Here is a 20,573-nt window from a genome sequence, read left to right on the forward strand (position 1 = left end):
ACAATTTGTTTATATTTTTTTCTCTTTATCTTTGGTGTATTCTATATAATTTCTTCAGATGCATCTTGTACTGGCCCAATTCTCTGTTCAGCTCTGTGTACTGTCCTATTTAATCTATTCAATATTTTTCTATTTAATTGACTATATTTCATCTCTAGGAATTTTGTTCTATTTCTTTAAAATGTACAAGCTTGCTTTTCTATGGTGTCATGTAATAATTTTATTGTGGCTTGTACTTCCTTTATTTATGTAATTAAAAGGCAATAAAATTTCCAAAAGTTATAATACATGGTGCTCATGCCCTCAGAGTATCATTGCCTGAAGTGCTTCCTCATTTTTTTTTTTTTGAAACTCAAGGTCTATCATACAGATGTTTAAGTTTTTAACTAGCTGCTTAATCCAACCTTTTATTTTTAGAACAATACATGCTATAATAGACACACTTGATATATGCCCATTCACAGAGGTGAAGTAAGCCTCCAGATTAAATTACTAGAACTAAAATTGCTGAGTTAAAGAGCATAGGCATTCACAATTCTGATACATAAAGTCATACTGCCTTTTGTAGATGTGATCATTGGAATTGGCTACTCCAGTTTGCTGGGTTTGCTTACAATGGTTTGTTTCTCCAGTCAGCCCTGCCAACATGATCTTTTCAGACTTTTAGGAAATTTACCAATATGACAAGTAAAAATGATGATTGCTACTTTTTTGGTTTTTTATTTCTGCAAATGAGATTGACCTGTTCATAAATCTAAAGATGTTTGTCCTTTTCTTTAAACAGTCATACATATGATGTATATACATATTCTTGTCCATTTTTTCTGTTTGGGGTTTAGATTTTTACATTGATTTGTAGCAGTTTCTTATGTAATGAAGTAAGTCACCCATTATCTAGAGGATAAACTGTATGATTAATATCTTATAAGATATTAAGATTTTTTTTTTGCAGCTGCTTTGAACTTTAGTTGCGAAAACCAGAAGCTTAACAGTATCAAAAGGGCACACAGGGTGGTCTCTTCGACCAGGCCTTGGGCTGCAGCTGCTGCCAGAGGAGTGGGCTCAGTGGTTCAGCGCCAGTGGCGGGCCGGGCTACCTGAGGCCCCTGCCCTCCGCCGAGCCCCACACCATGGCCGCGCCCCCCCACAGCCCTGAACTCAGTCAGTAGCTCAGCAGCGGCGTCTCGGAGATCTGGCACAGGGCCAACCGCTGGCGCGTGTCCCTGGATGGGAACCACTTCAAACACCCCCCCCCCCCCGCCACCGGGGGAGCTGAAGGTCAAGAACGAGGACAGGGTGGTGGAGATCACGGGCAAAAACGAAGAGCGACAGGAGCACGGCTACCTCGCCCGCTCTTCCACCCGGAAGTACACGTTGCCCCCAGCGTGGACCCCACGCTGGTCTCCTCCTCCGGATCCCCTGAGGGAAGCGCTGCTGCCCAAGCCGGATACACAGTCACAGAGATCGCCATCCCGGTCACCTTCGAGGCCGGCGCCCAGATCGGCGCCCAGAAGCCGGGAAGTTGCAGCAGCCTGTGGCCAAGTAGAGCTGCCTCCTGCGTCGCCCAACCCCCAGCACCCCCCTGTGCGCCCTTTTGACACTGTTAAGCTTCTGCTGTTCACAAATAAAGATCTAAATGTTCAAACCTGGTAAATGCCACTCTTAGGATCATTGGCTACTATCCTCACTCTGTCTTTTATGACCTTGTCTAAATATGATCAGAATCGGAAAACTTGAAAGGCTTCCATAGCCTTGGCAACTCATGACCACAGCCTAGGGTGGTTACTGGCGCCATAAACTAGAGTGTCAATTTGTTGGGTCAACAACAGGAGCCACTGTGCACTTGCACCTCATGTGGGATCTCTGTCCTTAATGTGCTGTACATTTTGATTTAATGCTATAACTAGTACTCAAACAGTATGTTTCACTTTGTGTTTCTATGTGGGTGCAAACTGTTGAAATCTTTATACTAAATTGGTCTTCTGTATATAAAGAGAATTTTAAATGAATCTTGATGTGAATGAAAGGGGAGAGGGAGCGAGAGAGGGGAGGCTTGTGGGTGGGAGGGAAGTTATGGGAGGGGGAAGCCATTGTAATCCATAAGCTGTACACTGGAAATTTATATTCATTAAATAAAAGTTAAAAAAAAAAAGAACCAGCATGCCAGGACAATAGATGAACCAGTCAAAAAAAATTCTTTATGATGCATTGTGTGTTAAAATGTTTACTTCTGTGAATTTAAATATTTCAGTCTTTGAGTCTGTTGGATTTACTGGCACATTTGAAGTGGCTTTATCTCACTGAAACATAGTATTTCATGATTTATTCAAGCTGTGTGTTATTTTACCTGCCTCAATTGTGTGGTTTAAACACCTCCTCCCTCTAGGTGGCTAGTCCATTTCCTTTAACATTTCTTGAAAGCCATCTCAATTAATTTGAAATCCCACAACTATTGTACACCAAATTCTAGTAAACATTTTAGAGACTTTTATTTAAGTATGTATTTTCTATTCTAATTCAGCAATACACATTTCAGCATTAGTTCCCATTTTTCCCAAGAATCACTGCTGTGCATTTTTAATTGTCCTTTTTGAACACTTGATCACTGACTTCAGCTTGTTTACTTCCTTAAAATCTTCTCATTATGTTAGTGAGTGTGTAATCTGTCCATTCACGGACATGATGTGATCATTTGAAAAATGTTTATTAAGATAAAGAGAGCAGACTTCATGTATTTCAGGTACCAGGTTGTTTTGATTGTAACTGTCTTGTAGAATGTCTGGTCTTGTGATGCCTCTAGCTTTGTTTTTGCTGTTTAAAATTGTGTTTGGTATTTGGTGTCTCTTTGCTTACATATGGATTTAGCATTACTTTTTTAGATATGAGAAAATGTCCTTGGTATTTTTATTGGAATCTCATTGAATATGTAAACTTCTTTTTGTAGTATGGATATCTTGATGACATTAATTCTTCCATTCCAAGAACATAGGTGGTTTTTCCAATTTCCCTTCTTCTATTTCTTTCTTAAAAATTTTATAAATTTCACATCCTTGGTTAAATTTATTCAAAGGTGTATAGATTTGTAGTAGCTGCTCTGAATGGTAGTGATATTTATGTTCTTTCTCAGCTTTGGAATTATTTGTGTATTCAAAGGCAATTGATTTTGAGTGCTAATTTTATATCCTGCAGCTTTACCAAGCTCTCCTATGAGTTCCAGTAGTCTCTTAGTGTAATGTTTTTCGTTCCTCTCTATATAGAATCATGTTTCCTGTAATGAGGGATAGTTTGAAATCCTCCTTTCCAACTTGTATCCCTGTGATTTTTATTTCATGCCTAAAGGCTCTGGGTAAAATCTCCAGAATTATTTTAGATAGTAATTGTGAAAGTAAGCATTATCTGGTTTCAGATTTTAGTGGAAATGATTCCATAATTCTCAAAATCAATATGATGTTGATTGTGGGTTTGTCATAGGTGGCCTTGATTCTCGTGAGGTATGTTCTTTCTGTACCCAATTTTCTTAAGGCTTTTATCATGAAAGGATGTTATATTTTATCAAATGCTCACTTTGTATGTATTGAGATAATCACGCAATTTTCATTCTCAACTTGTTAATGTGATGTATCCTATTTATTGATTTGCATATGTTTAACCATCCCATATGTTCCATATAAATGATCTCTCTGATTTGTTGTTGCATTAGATTAGCTAGTATTATATTGAGAATTTTTGCACATATTTTCATCAGGAATATTGAAGTATACTTCTCTTTCTCATGTTTTTTACTTGTTTGGGAATTAAGGTGATGCTTCCTTTTTTCTTTTCACATCCCTGAAGCATTTTAAGTTAGTGTGGCTACATTTTTTCAGCCATGTTGAATCCAATCAGGAGTATGGAATTCTTTTTTTTTTTTTTTTTGACAGGCAGAGTGGACAGTGAGAGAGAGAGACAGAGAGAAAGGTCTTCCTTTTGCCGTTGGTTCACCCTCCAATGGCCGCCGCGGTAGCGAGCTGTGGCCGGCGCACCGCGCTGTTCCGATGGCAGGAGCCAGGTGCTTCTCCTGGTCTCCCATGGGGTGCAGGACCCAAGGACTTGGGCCATCCTCCACTGCACTCCCTAGCCACAGCAGAGAGCTGGCCTGGAAGCGGGGCAACCGGGACAGGATCGGTGCCCCGACCGGGACTAGAACCCGGTGTGCTGGCGCCGCAAGGCGGAGGATTAGCCTGTTGAGCCACGGCGCCGGCCAGGAGTATGGAATTCTTAAGTAGAAATTTGAACAAACAAGATTTTTACAAATAAAATCATTATGTTTTCTTTTCATGAAGCATCTTCATGTAAAAGCTCAGTTTCTCCTTGATATGTATCTATCTCCTAGAGTGTGGTAGGCTATCACTGAACTAATTAAAATCATAGTTTATTACTTGTTCTGTAGAGGAAATATGGCTGCAACCAGAGACAAAGAAAGAAAAATGGACCTCCCCTCCCAACACAAACTTTGAATAGTGGCTGCTCACAATTAACTAGTGAAACAGCTACCTAGTGTTACCTTGTCTAGGGAGGGAAGATGTACTAAGTTCTGCTTTTGTAATTCCATTCACAAATCTGTCCTAATAAATCTGCCCCTGGTATCTCTTTTACAAACAAACAAGACCCCCCAATCATTGAAACTGTGGTCCTAAGTCAGGTAAGCTGCAATTTAACCCTACCAATGCTATAACAGGTAAAGCATGATGCTTCTGAACCTATAAATATTGTAATAAACTGGGGATTATTGCTCAGTTTTCAGGAAATGATTCCAGCTGAGCCTACTGGCATTATAAACTGCTTGGATTCTCTACTGTCTCTGATGCTTATTTGAATGAGGGGTGTTTCCCATCCCAGGTTTCTGTAACAGTACATAATTCAAGTTATGAGATCTGGGCTTAGTAACCAGAATCATAAATCTCCTCCTTCTGAAGATCCATGTTTCTCTTGAAAAGAGGAAATGAAGTGGGTTGCCACTTTCTTTGAAGATGAAAAATAGTGACAAAAAGAAATAGTATGAAGTTCTTATGTGATTTCCTGATAGAGTCGATAAGATGTATTTCTTCACTGAAAACAACTTTCAGATGGTTTCTGACTGCAGCAGGCTCAGAAAGCAGCAGCTGCACTGACCCTCTGGTATCACTGACTGTCAGGTATCTGATCCAAATCACCTGATTCAGGCTTCCATAGGAACAGTTCACTAACAGCTAAACACTCTCTGAAGAGGAATAAGTAATAACATGTGAAGTGACAAAAAGCACCTACTGCATGAAATAGAATCAAAATAACAAATCTGAGTCTTATGCTAGAAATATTTTTTTATGTTATGGTTCTAAAATGAGAAAAAGTTAAAAAAATAAAGTTATAGAAATCAAATTATTTATGTATTATTGGTAACAATGATTATAACAACTGATATTCTGAATATCAGAATAAATATAGTAGAAGGATTAATTTACATGAAGGTGGTTTGAGTGATCTGCTGGGATGCTATTTTAAAAGAATAAATTTGAAAAAATAGACTCCAAAACTGAAACTTGCATCAGGAAAAAAAGTGAGTGACTAGATGATATTTCTAGAGCTGGATCAAAGAACTCTGAAAATTCTGTGGCATAAAATGACTTGTTCTATGTTGAAAGCATTCACATGATATCCTCAGTGTCTGGATAATTTGGGATAAGTTAATTTTGCCCTTTACACACCCATCTGCTACCCAATCTGGAACTTGGATTTGAACTGGAGAAGATGCAGCAAGATCAGCTTTTTAATCCTCTGCTCACTACTCATCCTGAGTCCGGAGAGTTTTTGATGCATGCTTACTGCTGCAGAAATGTTTCTACATGCTTCCCCCATTCCTTTCCTGTATCTGTGCTCAATTGAGCAGTGCTCTGCCTCTCAGTATCACCTTAGCTTGTGGTCTTTTCTCATTATGTGTATGCACTTGTATTTATCCCTTCTATTCATCTCCCATATTTATTTCATTGCCTTTCTGGAAAAAGAAAAACACCAAACAGTGATGCAATAAACTATTAGAGGACTTGATAGTGCCTGATCATGACACAAGACAGTCTACTGTTACAAAATGAAGGCAACAAATAGAACTGTTTGATTTATATGTCAGCAATTCAGAAGTGGTAAAATGCATAATTTTGGAAAATAAATCTTTGGGGAAAATTTTCTCAACTATATCTGAAAATTAACCATGACATAAATTATTACAGTTGTATAACTCTGATGATTGTGTTCCCGAATTTACCATGGGAATAATGAAAATTATACAGAAATAAAGAATATAAAACACTGTAGTATACTGTCATAGTACACTGTATATTCCTAGGAAATATGCTAAACTATATGAATTTACTGTTTGATGGAGATCCTCAGTTTGATTGTAGAGAGACAGGAAGAGAGAGAGAGAGAGAGAGAGAGAGAGAGAGAGAGAGAGAGAGAGAGAGAGAGAGAGAGTATCTTTCTTCTGTAGATTCACTCCCCAGATGGTGGCAATGATTGGCACTGTTGGCACTGAGCTAATCTAAAGCCAGGAGCCAGGAGCTTCTTCTGGGACTTCCACATGGATGGTAGGGGGCTCAAGGATTTGGGCATCTTCTGCTGCTTTCTAAGGCACATTAGCAGTCAGCTGGACCAGAAATGGAGCATTCAGACACAAAACAGCACCCACATGTGGTGCCCAAGTCACAAGGAACAGCTTTATGCACTATACCACAAGCTAACCCTAAGATTCTCATTTTTAACTTTTCCATAAAGCAAATTAACTTCAAAGATTACTTGAGTGTTTAAATAAAAAATACACTTAACAATGTAGCTTAATTTCTCTTAGACTTTTTAATAAGAATATCATTAATGGAAGTTTGAAGTTATTGATGAAACAGTTTAATGAAAACACCCTAATTTTTAAAAAACACATAAAATCTGCCCATGAATAATTTTATAGTTGTCCACTTACCATTTCATCTCATTTCTAAAATATTATAGATATGTAAGTGTTTTGATGAACTTGAAGTTACCACGCTATAATTAAATGAGCATAAAAATGCAAATCTGTACTTAAATTTTTTGACATTTCTTTTTTTTTATTAGTTAGTGTTTATAAACTTACATTAAATGGCACTGCCCTATAGATCCTCTGCATTTTCTTTCTTTTTTTATTTAGTGAATATAAATTTCCAAAGTACAGCTCATGGATTACAAAGGCTCCCTCCCCACAACTTCCCCCTCACCCACAACCCTCCCCCCTCCCACTCACTCTCCCCTTCCATTCTCATCAAGATTCATTTTCAAATCTCTTTATATATAGAAAATCAGTTTAGTATATATATATATAGATAGATTTCAACAGTTTGTCCTCCCATAGCAACACAAAGTGAAAAAATACTGTTGGAGTACTAGTTATAGCATTAAATAACAGTGTACATCACATTAATGACAGAGATTCTGCAAGATATTTTTTTAAAAAGATTGATTATTTTTCTATGTAATTTCCAATTTAAAAGCAAGGGTTTTTTTTCATTTTCAATTATCTTTATATACAGAAGATCACTTCAGTATATACTAAGCAAAGATTTCATCAGTTTGCACCCACACATAACCACAAAGTGTAAAAATACTGTTTCAGTACTGGCTATATCATTACTTCACCTTTGACAACCTATTAAGGACAGGTCCTACATGGGATGCAAGTACACAGTGACTCCTGATGTTGATTTAACAATTTAACACTCTTGTTTATGGCATCAGTAATCTCCCTAGGCTCTAGCCATGAGTTGCCAAGGTTATGGAAGCCTTTAGGGTTCGCTGACTTCGATCCTATTCTGACAAGGTCATAGTCAAAGTGGAAGTTCTCTCCTCCCTTCAGAGAAAGTTACCTCCTACTTTGATGGCCCCGTTCTTTCCAATGGGATCACACTTGCTGAGATCCTTCATTTAGGTCTTTTTCTTCTTCTTCATCTTTTTAATTTTTTTCTCCCTAGCGTGTCTTGGCTTTCCATGGCTAAAATACTCTCATAGGCTCTTAAGCCAGATCCAATTGCCTTAAGGGCTGATTCTGAGGCCAGAGTGCTATTCAGGACATCTGTCATTCTATAAGTCTGCTGTGTATCCTGCTTCCCATGTTGGATCCTTCTCTCCCTTTTTTTTATCAGTTAGTATTAGCAGACATTAATCTTGTTTGTGTGATTCCTTTGAATCTTAGGCCTATCAATGTGATCAGTTGTGAACTGAAATTGATCACCTGGGCTGGTGAGATGGCATTGGTACATGCCACCTTGATGGGATTGTATCAGAATCCCCTGTAACTTTTCTAACCTCATAATTTGGGGCAAATCCAATTGAGCATGTCCCCTATTATACATCTCCTCCCTCTCTTTTTCTCATTCTTATATTTAACCGGGATCACTTTTCAGTTAAGATTTAGACACCTCAGAATTATTGTGTGTTAATTACAAAATTTACAAAAAAATACTAAAATGGATAAAGTGTTACATTGTACATCAACAGTCAGCATGAGAGCTGATCAAGTTACTATTTCTCATAGTGTCCATTAAACTTCCACAGGTTACCCTTTGGTGCTCAGTTAGTTGTCGCCGATCAGGGAAAAAAAACAATATTTGTCTCTTTGGGACTGGCTTAATTCACATAGCATGAAGCTTTCCAGATGGCTCCATTTTGTTGCAAATGACAGGGTTTCATTGTTTTTGACTGCTGTAGGTATTCCATAGAGTACATGTCCCATAGTTTCTTTATCCAGTCTACTGTTGATGGGCATTTGGGTTGGTTCCAGGTCTTAGCTATTGTGAATTGAGCTGCAATAAACCTTAATGTGAAGATGGCTTTTTTGTTTGCCAATTTAATTTCTTTTGGGTAAATTCCAAGGAGTGGGATGGCTGGGTTGAATGGTAGGGTTATATTCAGGTTTCTGAGGAATCTCCAGACTGACTTCCATAGTGGCTTAACCAGTTTACATTCCCACCAACAGTGGGTTAGTGTCCCTTTTTCCCCACATCCTCTCCAGCATCTATTGTTGGTTGATTTCTGAATGTGGGCCATTCTAACCGGGGTGAGGTGAAACGTCATTGTGGTTTTGATTTGCATTTCCCTGATTGCTAGTGATGCTGAACATTTTTTGATGTGCCTGTTGGCCATTTGGATTTCCTCTTTTGAAAAATGTCTGTTGAGGTCCTTGGCCCATTGCTTAAGTGGATTGTTTGTTTTGATGTTGTGGAGTTTCTTGATTTCTTATAGATTCTGGTTATCAACCCTTTATCTGTTGCATAGTTTGCAAATATTTTTCCCATTGTGTTGGTTTCCTATTCACTTTCCTGACTATTTCTTTTGAAGTACAGAAACTTCTCAGTTTGATGCAATCCCAATAGTTAATTTTGGTTTTGACTGCCTCTGCTCCTGGTGTCTTTTCCAAGAAGTCTTTACCTGTGCCTATATGTTGCAGGGTTTCTCCAATGCTCTCTAATAATTTGATGGTGTCTGGTCGTAGATTTATTTTTGATCCAAGTTGAGTGAATTTTTGTGTAAGGTGAAAGGTATGGATCTTGCTTCATGATTCTGCACGTGGAAATCCAATTTTCCCAGCACCATTTATTGAATAGACTGTCCTTACTCCAGGGATTGGTTTTGGATCCTTGATCAAATATGAGTTGGCTGAAGATGTTTGGGTTCATTTCTGGTGTTTCTATTCTGTTCCATTGGTCTATCCATCTGTTTCTGTACCAGTACCATGTTCTTTTTATAACAACTGCCCTATAGTATGTCCTGAAATCAGGTATTGTTATGCCTCCTGCTTTGTTTTTGTTGTAGAAGATTGCTTTAGCTATTCAAGGCCTCCTGTGTCTCCATATGAATTTTAGCATCATTTTTTCCATACCTGAGAAGAATGTCTTTGGTATTTTGATTGGTATTGCATGAATGTACAAATTGCTATTGGGAGAATGGACATTTTGATGATGTTGATTCTTCCAATCCATGAGCATGGAAGATTTCTTCATTTTTGGTATCCTCTTCTATTTCTTTCTTTAAGATTTTGTAATTTTCATCGTAGAGATCTTTAACGTCTTTGGTTAAGTTTATTCCAAGGTATTTGATTATTTTTGTAGCTATTGAGAATGGGATTGAATTTAGAAGTTCTTCCTCAGCCGTGGCATTGTCTGTGTATACAAAGGCTGTTGATTTTTGTGAATTGATTTTATATCCTGCTACTTTGCCAAACTCTTTGAAGAGTTTCAATAGTCTCTTAGTAGAGTTCTTTGGGTCCCCTAAATAATGAATCATATCGTCTGCAAAGAAGGATAGTTTGAGTTCTTCCTTCCCAATTTGTATCCCTTTAATTTCTTTTTCTTGCCTAATAGCTCTGGCTAAGACTTCCAGAACTATATTGAAGAGCAGTGGTGAGAGTGAGCATCCCTGTCTGGTACCCGATCTCAGTGGAAATGCTTCCAACTTTTCACCATTCAATAGGATGTTGGCCGTAGGTTTTTCATAAATTGCTTTGATTGTATTGAGGAATGTTCCTTTTATACCCAGTTTGCCTAGGGTTTTCATATTGAAAGGGTGTTGTATTTTATCAAATGCTTTCTCTGTGTCTATTGAGAGAATCATATGGTTTTTCTTCTGCAGTCTGTTAATGTGGTGTATCACGTTGATTGATTTGTGAACATTGAACCATCCCTGCATACCAGGGAGAAATCCCACTTGGTCTGGGTGGATGATCTTTCTAATGTGATGTTGCATTCTATTGGCCAGTATTTTATTGAGGATTTTTGCATCTATGTTCATCAGGGATATTGGTCTGTAATTCTCTTTCAATGCTGCATCTTTTTCTGGCTTAGGAATTAAGGTGATGCTGGCTTCATGGAAAGAGTTTGGGAGGATTCCCTCTTTTTTGATTGCCCTGAATAGTTTCAGGAGAATTGGGGTTAGTTCTTCTTTAAATGTCTGGTAGAATTCGGCTGTGAATCCATCTGGTCCTGAGCTTTTCTTTATTGGGAGGGCCTTTATTACTGTTTTAATTTCTGTGTCTGAGTGATGGGTCTATTTAGGTTTTCTATGTCTATCTGGTTCAATTTAGGTAGGTTGTATGTGTCCAGGAATCTATCCATTTCTGATAGATTTCCCTGTTTGTTGGCATATGAGTGCTTGTAGTAATTTCTGATGATTCTTTTTATTTCTGTGGTGTCTGTTGTTACGTTCCCTTTTTCATCTCTAATTGTATTGATTTGGGTCTTTTCTTTTATTAGTTAGTTGAGCCAGTGGGGTGTCAATTTTGTTTAATTTTTCAAAAAACTAGCTCCTCGTTTGGCTGATTTTTTGTAATGTTTTTTTTTTTGGATTCAATCCTGTTTATTTCCTCTCTGATTTTAATTATTTCTCTTCTCCTACTAGCTTTGGGTCTGGTTTGCTGCTCATTTTCTAGATCCTTGAGATGAGTTGAAAGTTCATCTAATTGGTGCCTTTCCAATTTCTTGATGTAGGCACCTATTGATATAAAATTTCCTCTTAACACTGCTTTTGCTGTATCCCATAGGTTTTGGTATGATGTGCTGTTATCCTCATTTACTTCCTGAAAATTTTTGATTTCTCTTTTGATTTCTTCTACGACCCATTGTTCATTCAGGATCATGTTGTTCAGTCTCCATGTTGTTTGCACATGTTCTAGGGATTCCCAATTTGCTAATTTCCAACTTCATTCCTTTATGGTCTGAGAAGCTGCATGGTATGATTCTAATTCTTTTGAATTTGCTGAGACTTGCTTTATGGCCTATCATGTGGTCAACCCTATAGAAGGTTCCATGTACTGCTGAGAAGAATGTAAAGTCTTTCTGTGTAAGATAAAGAGTTCTGTAGATATCTGTTAGGTCCATTTGAGCTATAGTGTCATTTAAATCTACTGTCTCCTTGTTGGTCTTCTGTCCTGATGATCTGTCTATCTCTGAGAGTGGAGTATTGAAGTCCCCCAGAACTATTGTATTGGTGTCTAAGTCTCCCTTTAAGTCCCTTAACAAGTCTTTTAAATAAGCTGGTGCCCTGTAATTAGGTGCATATACATTGATAATCATTATATCTTCCTGTTGAATGGATCCCTTAATCATTATATAGTGCCCCCATTTTCTCTCCTAATAGTTTTTGTGGTAAAATTTATGTTATCTGATATTAAGATGGCTACTCCAGCTCTTTTTTCATTTCTGTTGGCATGGTATATCTTTTTCCAGCCTTTCACTTTCAATCTGTGTGCATCTTTGTTAGAAAGATGTGATTCTTGTAAGCAACAGATAGATGGGTTTTGTTCTTTAACCCAATCAGCCAATCGGTGTCTTTTAACTGAATTGTTCAGGCCTTTAACGTTAATTTGACTATTGATAAGTAGTAACTTTGCCGTATCATTTTTTGGTTTCCTGTGATCTTTTACTGTGAGGTTTCCTTCCTTTACCTTCTTTCATATTGGTGATCACGTTTCTCTGTTTCTACATGTATCATGTCTTTAAGCATCTTTTGCAGGGCTGGACGAGTGGCAACAAATTCTTTCAATTTCTGTTTGCTGTCAAAGGTCTTTCTTTCACCTTCATTCACAAATGAGAGCTTTGCAGGATATAATATTCTGGGCTGGCAGTTTTTCTCTCTTAGTACCTGGCTTATGTCTTGCAATTCCCTCCTTGCTTGTAAGTTTTCTGATGAGAAGTCTGCTGTGAGTCTAATTGGGGATCCTCTGAGAGTGGTCTGATGTTTCTCTCTTGTACATTTTAAGATCTTTTCTTTATGTTTCACTGTGGTGAGTTTAATTACAATGTGTCATGGTGAGGATCTCTTTTGGTCATGTTTATGAGGGGTTCAATGAGCTTCCTGTACCAAGATGCCTCTGTACTTCTCCAAACCTGGGAAATTTTCTGCTAGTATCTCACTAAAAAGGCCTTCTAATCCTTTCTCCCTCTCCATGCCTTCAGGAACTCCTAGGACAGGAATGTTAGGTTTTTTAATAGTATCCTGTAGGTTACCAACAATATTTTTTAGATTTCTAATTTCCTCTTCTTCTCTTTGGTTTGCCTGTTTCCTTTCCTGTTCTCTGTCTTCTAAGTCTGATATTCTCTCTTCTGCTTCCCCCATTCTGTTTTTAAGGCTCTCTAATGTGTTTGTTATTTGATCTATTGAATTTTTCATTTCATTATGGTTTCTCGTCACTATCACTGTTTCTTGTTCTACTAGTTGTTTCATTTCATTTTGATTCCTCCTTAATATTTCTATTTCGCGAGAGATTTTCTATCTTGTCCATTAAGGCTTTCTGTAGTTCAAGAATTTGTTTTTGAAAGCTTCTTAATGTTCTTATCAATTTTTTGAGTTCTGCTTCTTTCATTTCTTCTGTCTCATCATATTCATAATCTTGAATTGGGGTGTCTTTTTCATTTGGGGGCATTATAGTGTCTTCCTTGCTCTTGTTGCCTTGGTTTCTACATTTGTTTGGCATCTTGGAGGTGTTGCCAAAGAGCTCTGATTCTTCAGTGTTGCCTAGGCTAAGGAGTTTGTTTTACTTATGTAAAGTAAGTGGTCCCTGCTCTTTGTCTTTCTGGGGTTTTTAAGGAGATTGCAGAGAGAGGCTAGTGTCCCAGCTGGTTTCCCCCTCCCCTTTTTTTTCTTCCAGTCAGCCTGGCGTAGCTCCTCCTCCCCACCGCGTGAGCTCGGACCACGGTCTAACCTTCGTGGCCAATGTATCTGGTTACCTTTGCTTCCAGCGCTGGTGCTCAAATTCTGTGGGTGGGCCGTGTCCGTGGCATGCCTCCGTGCGGGTCGGGTCGGGATGGGTCGGATCGGTGTGGTGTGGCGCAGCTGGGCACTGCTAGGTGTGGCTCAGTGTGGCTCCATGCGGCTCAGCAGGGCTCAGCGTGGCGCAGCAGTGGGTCACCTTACTCTCCCAGTGGGTCCTCCGTGTCGCATCCACTAGATCCAGAAGAGTTTCCTCTGCAATTTTTTTCTCTGAGACTCTTCTTCAGGGTACAGTAACTCCACCCTTGTTTAAATTTCTTTTCCCAAACTGTTGTATGCGCCCTCACTCTTCCGCCATCTTGGCTCCCAGGACAGTAGTTCTCTGACATTTCTTAACATTAGTGCATCCCATAGTATAAGGTTCAACTCTTTCAAATTGTTGACATTTTATATTCAAAAGAGAGAATTGGCTCTCAGAAGAGGTTTTGGCTTTTTAATGAATATAAATTTGTAGAATGGACACCACCATTTCAGGCTCCAGTGTTCAGAAGGCCTGGAAATTCTAGGCATGCTTACAGGGTCTGGTTTTCCAATTAACAGAGACAGAAAGAAAGGTCTTCCTTTGCCGTTGGTTCACCCTCCAATAGCCGCCTTGGCCAGCGTGCTGCGGCTGGCGCACCACACTGAGCCGATGGCAGGAGCCAGGTGCTTACCCTGGTCTCCCATGGGGTGCAGGGCCCAAGCACTTGGGGCATCATCCACTGCCTTCCCGGGCCACAGCAGAGAGCTAGACTGGAACCAGGACTAGAACCTGGTGCCCCAACCAGGACTAGAACCCAGAGTGCTGGTGCCACAGCTGGAGGATTAGCCAAGTGAGGCACAGTGCCTGCCTAAAACCTATATCATTCTACTCACCATTGTTTTCATATTTTTTCAATCTATATAAACTGCTTTTTGAAATTTAATTATTGTTAGCTAATTTGTAATATGTAAATCTAATGCTGCACAAATATCATGTTTTTATATCACCTATATTTTTCAAAGTGTACATTGATTTTTAAACTCCTATTCTCAACAATTGTGAAATCTGTACCTATCCAGATGCTCTACACATAAACCCAGAGTGCCCAACTTTACTAATTGGATTGCAGTCTATACTGAGATGCATCCATTGGCAGATGTTACCTCCTAGTGAAATTTGTACTTAAAACATAGCAAAAGAAATACCAGCACTGTTTGCAGACATGAGATATATTGTAAAATAAACAATATATAAACTTCCATGTGCAGAGTCTATAGTGTCTTACTGTGCCAGATATCTAATAGAGAATAAATAATAAAAATCTTAAAGATTTTATTTATTGTATTTGAGAGGTAGAGTTACAGACAGTGAGAGGGAAAGGCAGAGAGAAAGGTCTCCCTTCCATTGGTTCACTCCACAAATGGCCGCAATGACCAGAGCTGTGCACATCAGAAGCCAGGAGCCAGGCACTTCTTCCTGCTTTCTCACATGGGTGCAGGGACCCAAGGACTTGGGCTATCTTCTACTGCTTCCCCAGGCTGTAACAGATAGTTGGAGTGGAAGAGAGGCAGCCAGGACTAGAACCAACACCCATATGGGATGCCATGCCACAGGTGGAGGATTAACCTACTGCACCACAGCACCAGCCCTGGAATGATCAAACCCTTTAACTTCCACTCAGTTAAGTTTCTGATTTAAATTTCCCAAATTTGTATTGGCAATGTGATATGATGATAAAGCTGCAACCTGTGGTGCCAGCATCACACAGGGATGTTAGTTTGAATCCCAGCTGCTCCACTTTTGATACAGCTCCCTGCTAATTCACCTGGGAAAGCAGTGAAAGCTGCTCCAAATACTTGGACACCTGCATTCACATGGGAGACCCAAAAGAAGCTGCTGGCTCCTGGCATAAGATTGGCCTGTCTCAGGCCATTAAGGGGAGTGAACCAGGGGATGGAAGATATTCTCTCTCTCTCTCACTCAACTCTGCCTTTCAGATAAATAAATCTTTAAAAACAGAAATGTACACAATTTAACAACTGCAGGTGTGATAGTTTAATTCTTTTTAGTAATAATGTACAAACATAGAAAAAGTAAGCTAAGAATTGCTTTGAATACTAGGTGATAAAAAAAGCATCGTGGGATTCACAGAAGATTGAATAACTTATATGCACAAGGGCACATTGGACTATCTCATATGGGATGCTAGCACTGCAGGTGCCCTACAAAGCATTATTATAATAAATTTTTTGCGACAGTATCTTGGTTTTCCATGCCTGAAATACTCTCATGGGCTTTTTAGCCAGATTTGAATGCCTTAAGGCTGATTCTGAGGCCAGAGTGCTGTTTAGGACATCTGCCATTCTGAGTCTGCTGTCCATCCTGCTTCCAATGTAGTATCACTCTCTCCTTTTTAATTCTATCAGTATTAACAGACACTAGTTTTGTTTGTGTGATCCCTTTTACTCTTAATCCTAGATAAACATTAGAGATCAATGCAAACATTAGTTTCTGTACCAGTACCATGCTGTTTGATTATAACTGCCCTATAATATGTCTTGAAATCTTGTATTGTGATGCCTCTGGCTTTGTTTTTGTTGTACAAGAATGCTTTAGCTATTTGAAGTCTCCTGTACCTCCATATGAATTTCAACATCATTTTTTTCTAGGTCTGAGTAGAATGTCTTTGGTATTTTGATTGGTATCACATTGAATCTATAAATTGCTTTTGGGAGAATGGACATTTTGATGATATTGATTCTTCCAATCCATGATCAGAGAAAATTTTCCATTTTTCTATTTCTTTCTTTAAGATTTTGTAATTCTCATCATAGAGATCTTTGACATCCTTGGATAAGTTTATTCCAAGGCATTTGATTATTTTTGTAGCTACTGTGAATGGACTTGAACTTAGAAGTTCTTCTTCAGCCATGACGTTGCCTGTGTATACAAGGGCTCTTGATTTTTGTGCATCGACTTTATATTCTGCTACTTTGACAAACTCTTCTATGAATTCCAATTGACTCTTAGTGGAATTCTGTGGATTCCCTAAAGAATCATATCATCTACAAATAGGGATAGTTTGACTTCTTCCTTCCCAACTGTACCCCTTTAATTTTTTTTCTTGCTTAATGGCTCTAAAACTTCCAATATTAAATTGAATAGCAGTGGTGAGAGTGGGCATCCCTGTCTGGTACCAGATCTCAGTGGAAATGCTTCCAACTTTTACAAATTCAGTAGAGCACTGGCTATGGGTTTTTCATAAATTGCCTTGATTGTATTGATGATTGTTCTTTCTATACCCAATTTTCTTAGAGTTTTCATCATGAAAGAGTGTTGCATTTTATCAAATGCTTTCTCTGCATCTATTGAGATAATCATATGGTTTTTCTTCTGCAGTTTGTTAATGTGGTGTATCACATTGATTGATTTGCAAATGTTGAACCATCCCAGCATACTAGGGATAAATCACACTTGCTCTGGGTGGATGATCTTTCTGATGTGTTGTTGCGTTCTATTGGCCAGAATTTTATTGAAGATTTTTGTATCTGTTCATCAGGGAAATTGATCTGTAATAATCTTTCTTTGCTACATATTTTTCAGGTTTAAGAATTAAGGTGATGCTGGCTTCATAGAATTTGGGAGGATTCTCTCTTTTTTCAATTGTTCTGAATAGTTTGAGAAGAATTGGAGTCAGTTCTTCTTTAAATGTCTGGTAGAATTCAACAGTGAATCCATCCGGTCCTGGGTTTTTCTTTGTTGGGAGGGACTTTATTACTGTTTCAATTTCTGACCCGGTTATGGGTCTGTTTAGGCTTTCTATGTTTTTATGGTTCAATTTAGGTAGTTTGTATGTTTCCAGTAATATTTCCATTTCTGATAGATTTCCCTGTTTGCTGACATACAACTCTTTGTAATAATTTCTGATGATTCTTATTTCTGTGGTGTTTGTTGTTACATTCCCATTTTCATCTCTGATTTTACTGATTTGGGTCTTTTCACAGGGAATGGGTATGTGCATCCAGTCAGCTACACCACCCCAGTGACTTCTGGCCCTGGGTTGTTCAGAGGAAGATAGGAATGGTGAAAGAAGGTGCAGGGCTGGGGAAGTACAGAAGCAAACTGGAGAGTAGAGTCTTCCTCACCAAGATAGATCCCAAAGTGAGGGCAAAGGGTCCATTGTAATCCTTAACTGGCTAGTGTTGCACAGTTGGAAATGGTCCCCAGTGGCATTACTCACAGGGTCCACAGTCAGGCATTCTTGGCCATCTGCCTGGTGCCCAGGTTCCCATGAGTACAGAGATCAGAGAGAGCCAGGGATTCCAGAGGTCTCAGTTGGACAAGCCAACAACATAATAAGCCTTAATTTCTTCACCTGTGAAATGGGTCAGGATAGCCAACAAAGTCCCTGGGAAGTCATTTTGCTTCTGATCCACCTGCCTACCTGTCTCCCCTCTCCATCCCTTTCCACATGGGCACTGACTCTTCAAGCCCACAACTCACTTTCCAGCTCACTAATAGCTCAGAATCATTGCAGCCCAGTTGCTCTCAAAGTTAGAAATTATTGAAAGCAAGGTCATAATTATTTTAAAATAAACACCAACCACAAACATGAGGTATCAGCTATATGTATATATTTTACCCCACCTCTTAGGTCCTAAACATCTTCATTACTGTTTCTAAAAGGCTCAGTTAAGATTCATGAGGGGCCAGCACCACGGCTCAATAGGCTAATCCTCCACCTGCGCCACCAGCACACAGGGTTTTAGTTCTGGTCAGGGTGCCAGATTCTGTCCTGGTTGCTCCTGTTCCAGTCCAGTTCTCTGCTGTGGCCCCGGAGTGCATTGGAAGATGGCCCAAGTGCTTGGGTCCTGCACCTGCATGGGAGACCAGGAGAAGCACCTGGCTCTTGGCTTCGGATCAGTGGAGCACCAGCCATGGCAGCCATTTGGGGAGTGAACCAATGGAAGGAAGACCTTTCTCTCTCTCACTGTCTAACTTGATCTGTCAAATAAATTTTTAAAAAGTGAAAATAACTTTAAAGGATGCATCCTATAATCTAGAACTACATTTTATAAAATTTCTAAAGCCAAATAATAATTTATATTTTAAAAATTATATTTAAAAGTCGATATGATGGCATTTGGTGAAAACATTAATTGCAACTAAATTGAAGTGAATGTAAAACCATAAAAAACAGTGAATGTATAAAAAGCAGCATTATACCTCCTGGAATAGTTTTATGATAAAGTGTAAAGGATAATATTTCAAATTTTCATTGATAACTTTGGAGTCATAAAAATCAAAGAAGGCAAACATTATTTTAGACAGATCAGAAATTTACAAAATTTGTGTAGGCTGATGATATCACAATGAAAATGGAAACCAAGATTGCCACTGGTCCACAATATCACTATTGTTTTACTAAGATGTTATTGATACACAGGTTACAGGAATAGATGCAAAAAAACAATAATAAAAAGGATGTACATGTTATGAATCAGATACAATGTGATTACTGCAAGAACCAAGAAGTGTTTTTTGAAAGGAACAATGGTAGTACTAGAAGCAGACATAGGGAGTTTTCTGATAAGTATGCACATTAATAGTGGAAAATATGAAAACATCTCAAAAATATAAAACAAAATACATGCTGGATTTTACAACATATAAAGAATAAATTTAAATGTCTAGGGTTATACTATAGAAACTTTAAAATCAAAGGCAAAATTAGAGTTCTGTGAACATCCAGAAAGAGTTATCTGGATAGAGTGAATTACACGGTAGACTAACATCTCCATGAAGCTGTGCAAATGGGAGTTTCCAGGAAACCTACAAGATTTTTAGCTGATAACTTCACAATCAGAATGCTAGCAAAGCAATTCACAGTTTCATAGCTCTGGGTTGGTTTAGATTAAGATATTGCATATATGCAGTAGTAATAGATATAATATCAACAAAGTGAGGATTTAAAAGGATATGCAGTTATGAAAAACTCTTATTACTGTGAGAAAAAAGTTAATAATTGGGAGGGGAAATAATGAAAAGAGTAGATACAAGCAAATTTTCTGAAAACCACACAATTACAAATACATTGCAAATGAATATAAAAGGGGCTAGCACCATGGCTCACTTGGTTAGTCCTCTGCTTGTGGTGCTGGCATCCCATATGGACACTGGGTTCTAGTCTTGGTTGCTCCTCTTCTGGTCCAGCTATCTGCTGGAAGGCAGTGTAAGATGGCCCAAGTGCTTGGGTTGCTACACCCGCATAGGAGACCAGGAAGAAGCACCTGGCTCCTGGATTCAGAAAGGTGCAGTGCCAGCCATAGCAGCCATTTGGGGAATGAACCAGTGTAGGGAAGATCTTTCCCCCTTCTCTCTCTCTCATTGTCTATAACTCTGTCAAATAAATTTTTAAAAATTTATTAAAAAACAAATAAATATAAATGAAAAAAATATCTAGAGTTTTAGCAAATAAAGATCATGCCCCCTATTACAAAGTTAAAGATGTTTGGGATTCCTTTTTCCCATATTGGAGTACCTGGCTTTAGTATGATCCATTCAGATAAAGATCAACCTTACTGCTAATATACCTTGGAGGCACTAAGTACTTCATTTCCTGCCATCTATATGGGAGACTAAGTAGAGTTCTCATTAATGGCTTTGGTCTGTCTCAGTACCAGTAGTTATGGAACTTAGGTGGGCAAACAAGTGGATGGAATATTTCTCTATATATATTCTAATCTCTCATTTTTACACTGTGCCCTTAAAATATAATATATATAATATATATTAATATATATCTTATATAT

The 20,573-nt window shown here is 38.5% G+C and overlaps 1 pseudogene; it reads left to right on the forward strand.

Moving 5' to 3' along the window:
* Positions 1 to 680: 680 nt before the first annotated feature.
* LOC133754125 (heat shock protein beta-1-like) lies at positions 681 to 1,545 on the forward strand (annotated as a pseudogene).
* Positions 1,546 to 20,573: the final 19,028 nt, after the last annotated feature.

Source organism: Lepus europaeus, chromosome Y (genome assembly GCF_033115175.1).
Source record: "Lepus europaeus isolate LE1 chromosome Y, mLepTim1.pri, whole genome shotgun sequence".
Classification (NCBI taxonomy): Eukaryota; Metazoa; Chordata; class Mammalia; order Lagomorpha; family Leporidae; genus Lepus; species Lepus europaeus.